General features: G+C 45.1%; 1 protein-coding gene across 4 annotated transcripts in view; it reads right to left on the bottom strand.

Annotated features, from left to right (window-relative positions):
• Positions 1 to 16,246, bottom strand: part of NCOA4 (nuclear receptor coactivator 4) — a 68,786-nt gene that overhangs the window by 20,051 nt on the left and 32,489 nt on the right. The window contains exon 1 of one of the 4 annotated variants that reach the window (XM_077878586.1): positions 3,559 to 3,716. The exons of the other annotated variants lie outside the window; for them this stretch is intronic. The gene's annotated coding sequence lies outside the window, so the exon portion shown is untranslated. Of the gene's footprint in view, positions 1 to 3,558; positions 3,717 to 16,246 lie in introns of those variants that run through there. 4 annotated transcript variants of the gene reach the window in all.

Below are 16,246 nucleotides of genomic sequence, written 5' to 3'. Positions count from 1 at the left end.
TCCAGGGAAGGACCTTGGTGGAGCCACTCTAGCTGCTGGGGTGCATAATGCCTCTAATAATGACTCACTGCAAAACAAATGCTGAACACCACTTTTGCTTTTTGCCCTTTTTTGTAAAAGTAAAAATCCTCTTTGGAAACAGATACAAATGCAGGTCTTTCATAAAAGTAAAGTGACGTAACAAAAGCTTTAAAAAAGCAGGAGGGGGGCGTTTGGGTGGCTCAGTTGGTTAAACATCTGCCTTTGGCTCAGGTCATGATCCCAGGGTCCTGGGATGGAGCCTTATGTCAGGCTCCCTCCTCAGTGGGGAGCCTCCTTCTTCCTCTCCCTCTGCTGCTCCCCCTGCTGGTGCTCTCTCTCTCTCTCTCTCTCAAAGAAATAAATTAAATCTTTTTAAAAAAAAAAAAAAAAAAGCAGTGGATACGTGTAGCTATTTTTAATAAAAACCTTTTAGAAAAAGCAGTGGATACATGTAGCTATTTTTACTACTTTTGGTCAGATAATGGGTACCATAATAAAGGAAGACATTTTATTACGTAGCTCATCAATTTAATAAGTCACCATTATCTCTCCCAGTTTCCTGACTGCTGCCCACTCCTCCCTCCTCACCTACTCTTTCTTCTCTTTGCTTGCTCAGTTCAGTCACAATTGTCTCCTTGTGGCTCCTACAGCATTCCAAGGATGCTTCTACCTCAGGGCCCTTGCACTCTCCTCCAGATATGCTTATGCCCACTTGTTCACTTGCTTAGAGTGTCTTTTCAGTGAAGCCATTCCTCACAATCCTATACAAAATAAATCTTCCTTCCACAAACTCCCCCTTAATATATTTTATTTTTCTCCATAGTACTTATCACCATCTGACATGTAGAAACCATTTATTTTCTGAACCCACTTCAGAAAACACACTAGAAAGTAAGTTCCCCAGAGGAAGGAACTTTGTCATTTTGTTCACTGTTATATAGTAGATGTTCCATAAATATTTGTTGAATGAATTCAACAAATATTTAATGTATCTATGTGCCAAGGGCTTTTTTTTTTTTTACACATTATTTCATTTTAGTCTCCCAAACATTTAAAGATTTTATTTATTCATTCATGAGACACACACAGAGAGAGGTAGAGACATAGGCAGAGGGAGAAGCAGGCTCCCCATGGGGAGCCTGATGTGATACTCCATCCCAGGACCCCAGGATCACCACCTGAGCCAAAGGCAGATGCTCAACCACTGAGCCACCCAAGTGCCCCCAAACATTGATTTTTTTTTAAAGATTTTATTTATTGGGCAGCCCTGGTGGCACAGCAGTTTAGCACCGCCTGCAGCCCGGGGTGTGATCCTGGAGACCTGGGATCGAGTCCCACATCGGGGTCCCTGCATGGAGCCTGCTTCTTCCTCTGCCTGTGTCTCTGCCTCTGTCTCTCTGAATAAATAAATAAATAAATCTTTAAAAAAAGATTTTATTTATTTATGAGAGTGCGTGCACACAGAGGGAGAGGAAGAAGCAGACTCCTTGCTAAGCAGGGAGCCCAATGCAGGGCTAGATCCCAGGACCCTGAGATGAGGAGTCGAAAGATGACCTGAGCTGAAGGCAGATGCTTAACCAACTGAGCCACCCAGGCGTTCCCCCCGCCCCCCCCCACCTCAAACATTTAAAGTACATATTATCACCACAATTTAAAAAATAAAGAACCTAACGCCTGATGAAGTTAAATATATATTACCTATAATCACAGGCTTCCAAGTAGCGGGGTCAAGATTTAATCCCAGGTCTGAGTCTAAAGTCCTTAGCCACATAAGTTAAAGGGATCACTTGGGTACTAAGATTTTACGTATTCATTCAACAAATATTTATAGAGTTCCTATGCTGACACATACTTATGATAGTCCCTGAGGGCACAACAATGAATTGCTACCTGGAGAATCTGTGCCATTGATTCACCAAAAATTCAGCAGAAAATAGTAATTCTTTGAAATACGACATTGAGAGTCAAAAATCCATCAGCAGCAATGACTGGCTCTCAGTGTTTTCCAGTATGCTAACCCTTACTCTAGTAGGGAAATTATTATGAAACAGTAGCCAAGAGGCTTTCAGATGGGCGTAGGGATGTATAAGAATATCCTGCAGTTTTCTAAAGCTCCCCCCCCCCACAGGTTCCTGAAATTCTGGCACAGCTCAGCTGATTTTAAAAAATGGGGTGAGGGGGCAGGTCCTATGTAATTCTAAAATAAGACATTTTCTTCCCCTCTGAGAATCACATTTTCCTTGCCTTACATAGCTCACCGTGCTTTGCCACTTCTGAAATGCCTGTTTGCCCAACAGTAAGAATGTAATTGTAGAGGTTTATTCAGACACAAAATATCATGAAACTTTAGACCCTATAGGATTTTCCCTAAGGACCCAAGGCTAAAAGTCCCATAGAAAAGGGGGAAGGAGAAATAAAATGCAAGGAATATTACTGGGCTAGAGCTTACATGTATTATCTCACTTATCTGAACAAACAGGCAAGCTAGCAAACATTCCAAAGAGCAAGCCAAGTAACTTCCCTAAGCCACACGGTCCATCCACCACACCCACCTCCACGGCAGCACCTGGGTAAGTTCCTCAAGGGTCCGATAGTCTTTACAGCTCAGACGCGGCACGTAGGACCCAGTACAGAGACGAGCCCATCAGGATGACCGGTCTCGTCCTCACCCCAGGAGATAATTCAAGAGTCCTCGCAGCCACATTTCCAAATCAACAAATGGGCGGTGGAAAACTAAATCTACCCAAGAGAGTCGCGCTGCGGTGAACCTTACCCTGACCTGACTAGAAAACACTGGAAAATGGGGGGGGGGGGGGGGGGGGGCTGCTTTTTCCATCTGACAGACTCTGCGGCCTGCCCGCTGTCATTCCTGACCGCGTCATCCCGTGTGTCACACGGCGGGCGCCTGAGGCTGTCTTACTGCGGCCCGTCTCGGGGACTTGCCTTCACAGTAGTAAGGACCGTCCCACTGCCTCTCACTGCCGTGGCCTCCACAGCCTGGACTCACGGGCACTGAACAATGACTGCTGCTAGGGGTGAAGCCGGGCCTGGGCAGCCCTTGCTCCTCTCGGTAAGGGAGCGGCCAAGCCAGCTCGCGGGAGAGCGGGAGTCGGGCGCGAGGCGGCGGGGGACGCTGTGCTGGCGGCCACAGGCCGAAGACACGATCTTCCTCGCGTTTTCACCCAACAGTTGGGAACAGATACACTCTGGGCCCGTTCTGGGAAAGGAAGCCTCCTCGGCGCCCTGAGGCCCTGGCGACGAGCAAGCAGAGCCGTGCGGCCGTCACTCCCGGGGTCGGGAGACGGAGACGGAGACGGCGGCGGGCGGCGGGCGGCGGGCGGCGGGGGGCGGGCCGAGGGCCGCGGAGGGGACCGGCCCAGGCGGCCGACAGCCAGGAAAGGGTGACCCGGGCCGGACAGGTCGAGGGAGACGCCGGCGGGAAGGGCAGACCTAGGCTGGGCGGGCCAGCGGCCACGGCGCCCCGGGCCACCCGCGACCCGCAGGCAGGAGGACCCAGCGAGCCACCGCGGTGCTTACCAGCTCCGAGGGCCGCGCCGGGCGAAGCGAGCGGGAGCTTCCTCGGGGAGAGGCCCGCAGGGTCAAGTAGAGGGCCGAAAGGAAGACTTCTCGCGAGAGCGCCGCCTTCCTCCCACGCCTCACGCCACACATCTGACAGTCTCGCGAGACCTCGGCTCGGGTCAGCCCTCGCCCTCGCCCTCGCCCGCGCCCGCGCCCTGTCCGCCTCCCCCGAGTCGCTCACGTTAAGTAAAGCAAGCTTGTTGAAGGCAGACTCCGCCGAGGATTCTCTCTGTGCTACGTGATGGTCTCACAAATGTCCTCGTAAACAGATTTTAGCTTTAATGTACACATGCAAAAATAGACGTCAGAAGACGCAAAAGGGCAAATCCTGTGTGAATCCAATTACATAAGGTCGCTGGAATAAGTCAGATTCATAGAAGCAGAAGACACAACAGTAGGGCGCCTGGGTGGCTCGGCTGGTCCGGCCTCCGCCTTGGGCTGCGGCCAAGGTCCCGGAGTCGAGGGTGGAGCCCCCAGGCGGGCACTTGCTCTGGGGCAGTCGGCTCCTCCCTTTGCCCTTCATCCAGCTCTTGCTCTCTCTCTCTCTCTCTCTCTCTCTCAAATATATAAATAAAATATTGTTTTTTTAAAAAAGGAATAAAAAGAGAACACAAGGTGCTTTCCACAGGCTGGGGGGAGGAGTAATTGTATGATTACGGACTTTGAGGTTAAGATGATGGAAAGTTATGGAGATGCATGTAGTGATGACTGTACAACAGTGTGAATATTTGTAATTCCACTCAACTGTAAACTTAAAAAAATGGTTAAAGTGGTAGCTTTTACGACCTGGATATTTTGCTACAGTTTTTTAAATTTTAGCGAATTTAGAGGTCAGAGTCCAGATTCCAAGCCCCATCATGATTCCAAAGCATGTGTTCATTTGCACCACATCATACCACTTGCCACATCCCACAGCTCTGTACTTCTCAAAATTTGCCCCGTGTGGCATTACCCACATTAGAACATTGTTGTTTATTTGTGATCAGATATTAATACAGGAATCTTAATGTCTCAGTTTTGACAGAGGTCCCCAGTACTCAGCTATCTGCTCTCCATATTTCCTGCAAGGTGAAAGACCATCTAAGTAGGTCCCACCAAAGAGTGACAAGGAGCAAGGCAATCTCAGGAAAAAGCAATGGGAAATGTGAGTTCAAATGCAGAAGCTAAAAGGCAGTCATAGCCTGTATTGGAAGGTGAGCTGTGGAGAAGGAGGAGCAGCAGGGCATGTTGGAGAAGCCCACAAAAGCCCGAAGGGGAAGAAAATCACTCTAAACACTGCCACTAGCCAAGGAAGCCAACCAAGCCTGTACCTGACCCTTAATTATCTTGTCCTCCACTGCAATTCAGTTGTAGACTCTAGATTGACACTTTTTTTTTGTAACTAAAGATGACCAAAACACTTTTTAATTATCTTCGGACCAAAAACACCAAAAGACTTGCCTAGATTGCTCAACTAGTCCACATAGTATGTTTAAACAGGTAGAGTTCAAGGGCAGAGGAAAAATAAAGCTCTTCACTGATTGCCCACAAATTGTTCAACAAAGGACTATTTGCTTGTGATCTGTCACGTACACACGCAACTCTAAACTGGTCAGGACTGCCAGACCTTACTTCTCTGGTTCATGGCTTAGCCCCAGGCCCAGAACATTACCTGGTCCAGGCACTCAGTAGAGACCTGGAGTGAACAAATGTTCTCTAACACAGAAACAGCAACAGGTAATCAACATTGTTACTGTTTTAAGTTCCTAAGTTTTGAGGTGATCTGTATGCTGCAAAAGATATTAGAGTCCTGCACCCAAGCCATTTCCATTTACCAGACAGAGTCCGCGGCCTTTTAATACCCCCATCAGGTTGTGTGTGATCTTTGAGGCGCTTTTCCCAGGCTGTCCTGCTCTAAACTGCTCTAACCTTAGGGTGCCTAGCAGGCTCAGTTGATAGAACATGGGACTCTTGATCTTGGGGTCATGATTTCAAGCCTCACATTGGGCCTAGAGCTTACTTTAAAAACAAATAGCAACAACAACAACAACAACAACAACAACAAAAAACCCCTGCCCTAACCTCAAGAAAACACAAAGGTGTGTGTGGGACACAGTGCTCTCTAAAGAAGACGAAGGAAGAGTAAACATGGAAACCTCAAAGAATTGGGATCCCTGGGTGGCTCAGCAGTTGGGCAACTGCCTTCAGCCCAGGACATGATCCCGGAGTCCCAGGATCAAGTCCCACATTGGGCTCCCTGCATGGAGCCTGCTTCTCCCTCTGCCTGTGTCTCCACCTCTCTCTCATTCTATCATAAATAAACAAAATCCTTAAAAAAAAAAAAAAAGAAAAAGAAAGAAAGAAAGAAAGAAAGAAAGAAAGAAAGAAAGAAAGAAAGAAAAAGAAAACCTCAAAGAAAAAGAGGGATCTGATTTTATCTTGAAGACACATGTATTTTTTGGATTGTTCACCAGATAGCTGGACAGCAGGGCACCAGACTGCAGACATATCAAAAGTGACATAAGCAGCAGTGGTCCCTAAGTAGGAGACATATAATGATCTCTTGTAGTATATACTATAAAAACATTATAACTTTTATTCATTTTTTTTGTCTCCTTTCAGTGTTTGCATGCTTTGTAATACACACATAATTTATAAACTAATGTATAATAATTGATAAACTAAAAGCATACAGAGATTCAAGTGTTTGCTCAAAAACTTTTTTACTGTTAGGTAGGGTTACACAATCATAGATTGTCAGAGGCCAAAGAAAAACAAGACCTGGCCTGGGGCAACCTGGGCCCTCTCAGGCTGGGAGCCCTAGGCCCACCACCAGCACATTACATTATCCATTCAACTGACAATACAGGTCCTTTCTGGGTCACTCTGCCACCACTTCATAGCTGCAGGTCTCCTTTTTGAGGATTGTCTGGCACTTGGTTTTTGTCATAATATAGGGGTGTAGCAGGGCTGTCACTGAGACAAGAACAAGGCCTATTCAAAGGGATAGGATGCCCATCCTCTCCAGGACTAGCTCTATGAAGCTCTATGATGGAAGCAGCCCATCCTCCAACTCTCTAGGATGCCCCTCACCAACTTAAGGCCATTCTTTGGCAACACCAAAGTGCCACCTTCAGGAACATAGACCTGAACACATGGAACCTGAACTATCAGCATGTAGGCCATCCCTGGCATCATTCCTAAATTCCATCCTGCCCTGCATGCACAGAAAGATAACAGTAGGTTCTGACAGGCCCAGAAGCAGATCTGGGCTCCTGTCGGGCCAGGAAACTTGTTCCAGCCTGATTCTTCTTTTTTTTTTTTTTTTAATTTTTATTTATTTATGATAGTCAGAGAGAGAGAGAGAGAGAGAGAGAGAGAGAGAGAGACAGGCTCCATGCACCGGAAACCCAACGTGGGATTCGATCCTGGGTCTCCAGGATCGTGCCCTGGGCCAAAGGCAGGCGCTAAACCGCTGCGCCACCCAGGGATCCCAGCCTGATTCTTCTTGCTCTCCCTACTTGGGATGTGCCATCAGTAGTGCTGCTTGAAGATAGAAAAGGAACTGTTGTTCCATCCCTGGCGTGGAGGCTAGTTAGATAGGAGATGGCTTGGCCAACAGATAAAAAGACTCACTCCAGGTGGGGATCATGGAGCTCAGAAAGAATCTCTGTGATACCAGAGAGAGAACCAGTTCCGAACTCAGGTTCGACTGCTTGCTGCTCTAAAATCAACACTTAAGAAACAAGTGATGGTGGGAAAGGTTGCTTTATTCAGGAAACTGGCAACCTGGGAAGATGGTGGACTGACGTCCCAAAGACCATCTTCCCCATTGAGATGACACCAGAGGGAACCCTGGAAGAGGGTTGTATGGCATAGCTACAGTGATGTGGCACTGACCAGGGTGGGAGAGTGCCAACTCTGGGGGACATGGATGTCTTCATCTCTTTGGAAATGCACTCTTATGTCAGAAGAGAAACACTTTACTAGCCCTTAATCTGGTCCACTCCAGAGCCACACTGACATTTTATACAAAGACAGTGTCAAATTTCTAGAACCCCAAAATCAAGGTTCAACTCTAACATGTGGTGGCCCAACCAAGGCAATGCCTGGAAACCTGCTTCAGCCAGCCAGCCAGCCAGCCAGTCTCCCAATCCAATATCCCTCTTTTTCCATTAAGCACTTAGCATGGGGAACACTCAATAAATATATTTGGAATTTTCCAGACACTTAAAATCTGTAGCACTTGGGTGTTTAAGTCAAGTGCTCATTCCTCTAGTCACTGATAGTGTCTTAAGTCTCTCTGAGGCACTTGTTAAAACTCAGATTCCTTTGCCCCTGTAGATTCTGATTTAGTAGGTTCTGGGATAGGCCCCAGAAATTTGTATTTCATCAAAATTCCCAGCTGAGTCTGTGATCAGGCAAATTTGGGAAACACTATGTATGCCAATGCTTCTGTCATTAGAGCAGCTCCTGTTCTTGCAAACACTATATGGGCCAAGGCTGGCTTGAAGACATCAGATGGACTGTGGGGGAGGGGTGCACAGAGTGGCTCTTATGGACATAGTTGCTAAGGAAACAGGACAATTAGGGCCACAGTTTGGGTACTCTCTGTTTTATCACCCCAACCACTAGACTTTTGGCGTCCACAGTAATCCAGCAGAATACACCTACACAACCTTTGTGCTAACTTGAGTTAAACTGAGCAGTGAAGCAACATGGAGTTTAGAGTATAAAGCACACTACAGATCTGCACCTTCACATCCAATCCCTTTGCTATGCTCACAGCCACTCCTGTTCTCGCAAATGGCTACAAGCCAAGGCTGAAGTGACACTGGCTAACTTATACAATACCTTCAGATGATTGGTTATTATTTCCTACACTGAGCAACTCATGTGGATGTAGGTATTTAGTAATAAAATATTTATCAAGTTCCAAAACCTACTTAAAGGAAATAAGCCTGGGGTGGAAGTAACCTAAATGTATGGAACATAATTCAGCCTTAAAAAGGAAGGAAATTCTGAGACATGCTACAACACGGATGATCCCTGAGGACATTATATTGAAATAAGTCAGTCACAAAAAGACAAATACTGTACAATAGCACTTATAGGATGTACCTAAGGTTATCAAATTCATAGACACAGAGTAGAATGGGGGTTGCCAGGGATGGGGTAGAGAAAAGAACAGATAGTTGTTTAATGAGTGTGGAGTTTCAGTTTGGGAAGATGAAAAAGTTCTGGAGATGGTTACACAGAAATATGAATGTACTTTAATGCCACTGAATTCCACACCTAAAAATGGTTAAAATAATAAATTTTATGTTTTATATATTTTACAGTAAAAGCAAGCAAGCAAGCAAGCAATCTTTGAAAAACTAAATCCCCTTTGGGATGGAAATTTCAAAGAAGGGAGTAGCTATTCCTCAGAGAGCAGCCCAACAGAACTGAATCCCCTGTTTGCCCTACTGGCTCGAGACTTCCTTGTTGCAACACTTAATTCCATCTTGGTCACAAAAACGCTCCTCACCAATCTTGGTTTTCCACTTTGAGTTTAGCAAGTGTGTGACTCCATCAAGATCCTTGCCTTCTAAAATAATACATGTAGCATTGTGACAACGTCATTGGAGTCCCCAAGGCGTGCAACATGGGCCAGCCATTGCCATCTGCACCTCTCTCAGAGAGGGACAATCTCATCAATATTAAGGGCGTCTAAGAAAAGTGCTTCTGAGTCCATGCACAGCTAAATTCCAGTACTCCCAACTGATCATATTTTCTTACAGCAAGCTTAAATCCTTCCAAATTTTATTTAAGAACAGATGTTTCAAGAAAAAATAAGGCCTTCCTCTTTAATCAGATAGCTGTTGTGAGCCTAAGGGTACCTGGGGCCAAGGGTTTTGTTTGTTTGTTTGTTTGTTTGTTTGTTTTCTGTTGGATTATCTCCAGGTAAATGCTCCATTTCTCTTTTTTGGTTCTGAACCCCAAATGTACGTGTAAAACATCTCAAGTATTTTTAAATTTACACCTAGGTCCCACCTCAGAACAATGCAATCAGAATCTCTGAACACAGGGTCGAGCTTGCCATAGTTTTAGAAAACTCTGCAAGTGATTCAAATGTTCAACTAAGGTTGAGAGCCACTGCTTTAGATCCTTGGTGATCCAAGTGTGCTTGAAGAACTAGCAGCATCAGTACTACCTGAGGCCGTATTAGGCAGGGAGACTCTTACTCCCATTCCAGGCCCACAGAATCAGACCTGTATTTTATTTTACTTTTTAAGATTTATTTATTTATTCATGAGAGAGACAGAGAGAGGCAGAGACAGAGACAGTCCCACTGCAGGGAGCCTGCTGTGGGACTCGATCCCAGAACTCTGGGATCACGCCCTGAGCTGAAGGCAGACGCTTAACCGCTGAGCCACCCAGGCATCCCAGAATCTGTATTTTAATAAGATTCCCAGAGGGTCTGCATGCACATTAAAGTTTGTGAAGTACTGCTTTGGAACAATTGATGGTTTTCAACCTTGGCTGTATGTAGGAGTTGTTCAAGAAACTTTTAAGCTGTGTAGTTCCTACCCTGGAGATTCTGATTTACCTGGTCTAGGATGGGACCTAAGCATTGCTAAGTTTCAAAAACCCTCCACGAAATTCTCAAATAGCTAGGGTTGAGAACTACTGCCTTATATAAATGGCATATTAAAGTTCCTCACTTTATTCCATTTATATATTTGCCCTAGCCCTCCTTCTCATCTAGATTCAAAGGCCTTCATCCACCAATAGGCTGCAATAATATAATACATTGAGGAGCCAGGACCTACCATTAGATAAATCACATGGAGTGTTCTTATTAGGTATAGCATTGAGCATTGCATAAAGACACAAAGGTGGTCAAAACCCTGAGGCTGCCAGAACATTATGTAATGTAAAGCAGGATCCGAAAGGAGAACCAATGAATTCAGATGTAATTACTGAGTAAAGTCCTATAGCAGGATCTCTGCTGGCTTCTGGTAGATAGTTTAAAGATGGAGCTTTGGGGCGTGTGGGTGGCTCAGTCAGTTAAGCATCTGCCTTCAGCTGGGGTCATGATCCCAGGGTCCTGGGATTGAGCCCCATGTTGGGCTCCCTGCTCAGTAGGGAGCCTAGTTCTCCCTCTCTTCCCCACTCCTGTTCCCTCTCACTATCTCTGTCTCTCTCTCTCAAATAAATAAATACAATCTTTTAAAAAAATAAAATAAAGATGGGGCTTCTACCATCAGGTAATCTAGCAAAGTAGCAAGACATACACCATAACGCTTAGTAAATTGCAAAGAGTGGGCAGCCCTGGTTGCCCAATGGTTTAGTGCCGCCTTCCGCCCAGGGTGTGATCCTGGAGACCCGGGATCCAGACCTGGGATCCAGACCCGGGATCAAGACTCGCGTTGGGCTCCCCGCAGGGAGTCTGCTTCTCCCTCTGCCTGTGTCTCTGCCCCTCTCTCTCTCTGTGTCTCTCATGAATGAATAAATAAAATCTTAAAAAAAAAAATTGCAGAGAGAGCTAAATGTGAGTCCCAAGTCATAGAGCAATGAGTGTGCTATTTTATTACAAAGGAAGTTCAAGAAACCCTTGTGGAGGGATCCCTGGGTGGCGCAGCAGTTTGGCGCCTGCCTTTGGCCCAGGGCGCGATCCTGGAGACCCAGGATCGAATCCCACATCAGGCTCCCGGTGCATGGAGCCTGCTTCTCCCTCTGCCTATGTCTCTGCCTCTCTCTCTCTCTCTGTGACTATCATAAATAAATAAATAAAGAAAGAAAGAAAGAAAGAAAGAAAGAAAGAAAGAAAGAAAGAAAGAAACCCTTGTGGATAGGTGATTTTTAGCTGCTTTTTCAGAGCATGTATAATTCAAAGGACAGAAATGAGGCAGTAAAGGGACTTTCAGGAAGATAATAAAACACTGATAAAGATACAGACACACAAAAAAACACAATAGGAGACTTGATGAGGCAACTGGGTTAGTCCAAATTCTCAGACCACAAGGCTAAGAACCTTGTTTCCAGATGACTATGGCATCTTGAGTGCTACATGAATATATCAGTTCATCTAGGCTAATACTAGATCTGTAGGACAAAGAAAAGTATCAAGTTGGTTTTTTTTTTAAAGGATTTTATTTATCTATTTTGAGAAAGAGAGAAAGAGAGCATGAGACTGGGGCGAGCGGCAGAGGGAGATGTGGACTCCCTGCTCAGCAGGGCTCCATCCTGGGACTCCCGGATCATGACCTGAGCTGAAGGCAGACGCTCAACCAAATGAGCCACCCAGGTGCCCCATTATCAAGTTGTTTTGTCAACGTTTTGAGATAAGCAAGCTAGATAAATAAACTTTAACATAAAAATTTAGGGATCCCTGGGTGGCGCAGCGGTTTGGCGCCTGCCTTTGGCCCAGGGCGCAATCCTGGAGAGCTGGGATCGAATCCCACATCGGGCTCCCGGTGCATGGAGCCTGCTTCTCCCTCTGCCTATGTCTCTGCCTCTCTCTCTCTCTCTCTCTGTGACTATCATTAATAAATAAAAATTAAAAAACAAAACAAAACAAACAAAATTTATAGGAACCTTTTAAAAAGGAAGATGGGCTGAGTGTTCTTGTTCTGTAAGATGTCTAAAATTAATCACAAATGGATGCTTCTTGGAGTAGTGTGTTATTGATATAAGAATAAAAAGACATAGGTGACAAAAATAGAAAACCCAGAAAATATGTATAAAAATTTATATAAAATAAGCTTAGCCTTTGAAATCTGTAAAGAATGATCATTCAATAAATGGTATTAGAACAAGTGGTAGACTATTTGGGAAAAAACAAAATTATTTTCTTTAGTTCCCACAACAAAATAAATTCTAAAAGGATTCAAAGGCTAAATTTTTACAATAATATCACAAATTCATCATGGGAAATATAGATAAATATTTATCTTATTCTAAGCAGAAAGGAAAAATAAAAGAAAGAGGTTTGAATGTGCAAAAGCTGTGAGTCCATCAACAAAACTAAAAAACAGGGCAGCCCCCGGTGGCGCAGCGGTTTGGCGCTGCCTGCAGCCCAGGGCGTGATCCTGGAGAACCTGGAGACCCTGGAGACCCTGGATCGAGTCCCACGTCAGGCTCTCTGTATGATGCTTGCTTCTCCCTCTGCCTGTGTCACTGCCTCTCTCTCTCTGTCTCTATGAATAAATAAATAAAATCTTTAAAAACTAAAATAGATAGATAGATAGATAGATAAATAAATAAATAAATAAATAAATAAATAAATAAATAAATAATAAATAAATCAAACTAAACTAAATAACAATGACCAAATTTGGAAAACATTTTCGTTATATGCAGACTTACTTTCTAAATATCAGTGGGATAAAGAAAAACATCCTAGCGGAAAAATAGCAAAGGAAATAAAGGGGCATTTCACACACATGCATGGACCCAAATAGAAATGATAAGCAAACGTATGAAAAGTTTCAACCTACTGATAACACAAGAAATGTAAATACAGGGCAGCCCGGGTGGCTCAGCGGTTTAGCGCCACCTTCAGTCCAGGCGTGATCCTGGAGACCAGGGATTGAGTCCCACGTCCGGCTCCCTGCATGGAGCCTTCTTCTTCCTCTGCCTCTCTCTCTCTCTCTCTCTCTGTCTCTCATGAATAAATAAATAAAATCTTAAAAAAAAAAAGAAATGTAAATACATTGATAACATATAACCATAACAGAATAGCAAGAATAATTATTTAATTTCTAATACCCAGGAGAAAATGGAGGCATATGTGGGAAGTGAAATGCACAGGATGGTTTATGTTAGAGCAATTTTTAAGGAAAGGGATGTGGTAAAACATCTCCATATTCTTAAATTGTTTACAATGTTTGACTTCATCTTCTCACCTTGAGGACTTGATTCTAAGAAGGGTGGCACAGAGGAGGAGACAGACACTTCTCAACAATGCTCACTGCAGTAAGAAAATGGGGTGGGGGGCATAACAACAACCCAAATGCCCAATAACAGCGCTGGTTGAGAACATGGTTATTCAGGGGAAAAAGAAAAACAAAACCAAAAATAAAACAAAACAAACAAACAAAAAACCTGGTAAACCAAGGAGGTAAGAGAATATGAAATGCCATGAGCAAATGATCACTACATATCATTAAGTGAAACATTGTGGGTTACATCACAATTACCTACCGTTGTGATAAACAGGAATCTTTACAGGCCTGTGCACCCGAAAGTCACACCAAACTTATGCAAGAGAAAGTAACCATCCATTTGGCACTACTCACAAAGACAACTCACCAGGAACACATTCAGTGTTTACAGAAGGTTGACTACCAACAAGAAACTATGTTTTTAGATGACTTACAAATTGTTCATAAATCAGGTCTCTACCCTAATTATACATTTACTTTTGCCATTTGCCCCCCTACATTTGCCCTAGATGCTAAAGAGCAGAGGAGAGAATTCTGCTTTCCTGAGCCTTCATCCTATGCTGTGTAGATGGCTACGCACATGATTCACAGATGCCAATCACACAGCCAGATGGCTAAGCCCAACGTCAAGAAGGCATCAGAATAGCTCAGCTGGGGATGCCTGGGTGGCTCCGGGGTTGAGCATCTGCTTTTGGCTCAGGGGTGCTCCTGTGGTTCTGGGATTGAGTCCCTCATTGGGCTCCCTGCATGGAGCCTGCTTCTCCCTCTGCCTGTGTCTCTGCCTCTCTCTCTCTCTGTGTCTCTCATGAATAAATAAATAAAATCCCCCCCTCAAAAAAAAGGATAGCTCAGTGGGTCAGCTCAGCAGAGCCACGAGGGCACTGCTCTTAGAGTCTATGGTGAGAGAGGAAGAATGCCCCAAGCCCAGTGTCCAGGCATAAGGGAGCAGCACTATGCAGCCCAGGTTTTCCCTTGACAAGTCACTTGGGCTGGAACAGCTCAAACTTCCTAGAATTCTTCTTGAATCTTAAGTCTTTACTCTCTGCTGCATCAAGCAAGACTTCCTTCTCTTTGTTCAACAGTGATCTTCCAAAAACCCCTGCTTCCTCTCATGATGCCACGAATGGCTTTTAGGGGGTAGCAACAAGCAGAGCCTCCTGGTATATTTGAGGGACTATTTCTATGAGTTTGCTTAGGCTGCCATAACAAAATATCTCAGACCTGAGGGCTTAAACAACAGAAATTTATTTTCTCACAGTTCTGGATGCTACAAGTCTGAGATCCAGGTGTCGGCTGGATTAGTTCCTTCTGAGGCTCTCTCCTTGGTTTACAGATGGCCTTGGGCTCCCTGAGTCTTCACATGGTCTTTTCTCTATGCACATCTGTTTCCTAATCTCCTCCTCATAAGGACACAAGTCCTTACGAATCCAGGAGGAATCCAGTCCTCCTGGATTCCGGCTCATCCTCATTTTACCTCAACCACCTCTTTAAAGGCCCCATCTCCAGGGGCAACTGGGAGGCTCAAGCGGTTAAGCTTCTGCTTCTTGATTTCAGCTCAGGTCATGAACTCAGGGTTGTGAGATTAGGCTTCAGGCTTAGGACCTGTGTCTTGGGTCTTTGGGCTCCGCACTCAGCAGGGAGTCTGCTTGAGGTTCTCTCTCTCCCCTCCTCTCTCTGCCCCTCCCCCCACTGTATACACATGTGCTCTCTCAAATAAATAAATCTTTGAAAATAAATAAATAATGGCCCTATCTTCAATAGAGTCACATTCTGAGGTACTAGGGCTTAGAACTTCAATGTATGAATTTTCGGGGAACACAATTCAACCCCACAACACCATTTTGTCCCTAATTGCTCCCCCCACAGCTTGCTACAGTGCCTAGAACTCCACCCTGGGTTTTCCTCTACTCGTAGGGGATTGCTCAAGCCTCTTAACCAATTGGCTCTCCAGGGGCTTCAGAGTTGACCACAGTGATCCTTCCTAGTGCCATCCTCTACCAGCCCTAAAGTCAGTCTTGCTATCCCCCAACACTGCTAGGGGGACTCTCCTACCCCCTTGAAGTCCTGCCTCCCCACTCACCAGGGAAACCACAGACTCCTGCACACTTCTGCTTTCACCTGCATATGTTTAAACCACATCAACTCTAAGTTCCTGGAAATTAAGAGCATATTTCTCATGGTGTGTAGCCCCTCAGTTTCTTCTGAAACACCAAGTTTGAAGAATTTCCTAGGGTACGAGTCCTATTATACATAGGTAGCAGGTAGGACTTGCTGTCCTAGCATACTTGTCACAGGCATGTGACCTCAGTGCCACCATCAAACACACTGAGGACTCCCTTAAAGAGGATGCATGGGAACCGCTTACTAGGAGCAATGGTGGTGGAGGAAGCAGCTCCTAGCACAAGGGTTTATGGAGTTCAGCATGCAGTGCCAGTGGCATGAGCAGCTGTGACTCTGACCAGTGACAGTGAGGTATTTCAGCAGCCATACGCAGTGGGGTTTGGAGTTTCTATCTGATAAACCAAGCCTACATCTCTGGCCTCCCACAAAGCCTGCAAGTTGACCGTTAGCTTTAATAAATACCTTTCCTGCTCACACAGACTGGAGGCGGTTCTGTTGTTTACAGCTGAGAACTCTCTGACCAAGACTGTGACCATAACTTCTCTCTGTTGATGTCTTTTCCAATGACTGGCACAGTGTCTGGCACAGAGCAGCCATGCAGGATAGAATCAGCT

The sequence above is a fragment of the Canis aureus genome, chromosome 29 (genome assembly GCF_053574225.1).
Source record: "Canis aureus isolate CA01 chromosome 29, VMU_Caureus_v.1.0, whole genome shotgun sequence".
Lineage (NCBI taxonomy): Eukaryota > Metazoa > Chordata > Mammalia > Carnivora > Canidae > Canis > Canis aureus.
Note: the sequence above shows the minus strand (reverse complement) of the source record. Positions and strands in the feature narration are given on the sequence as shown.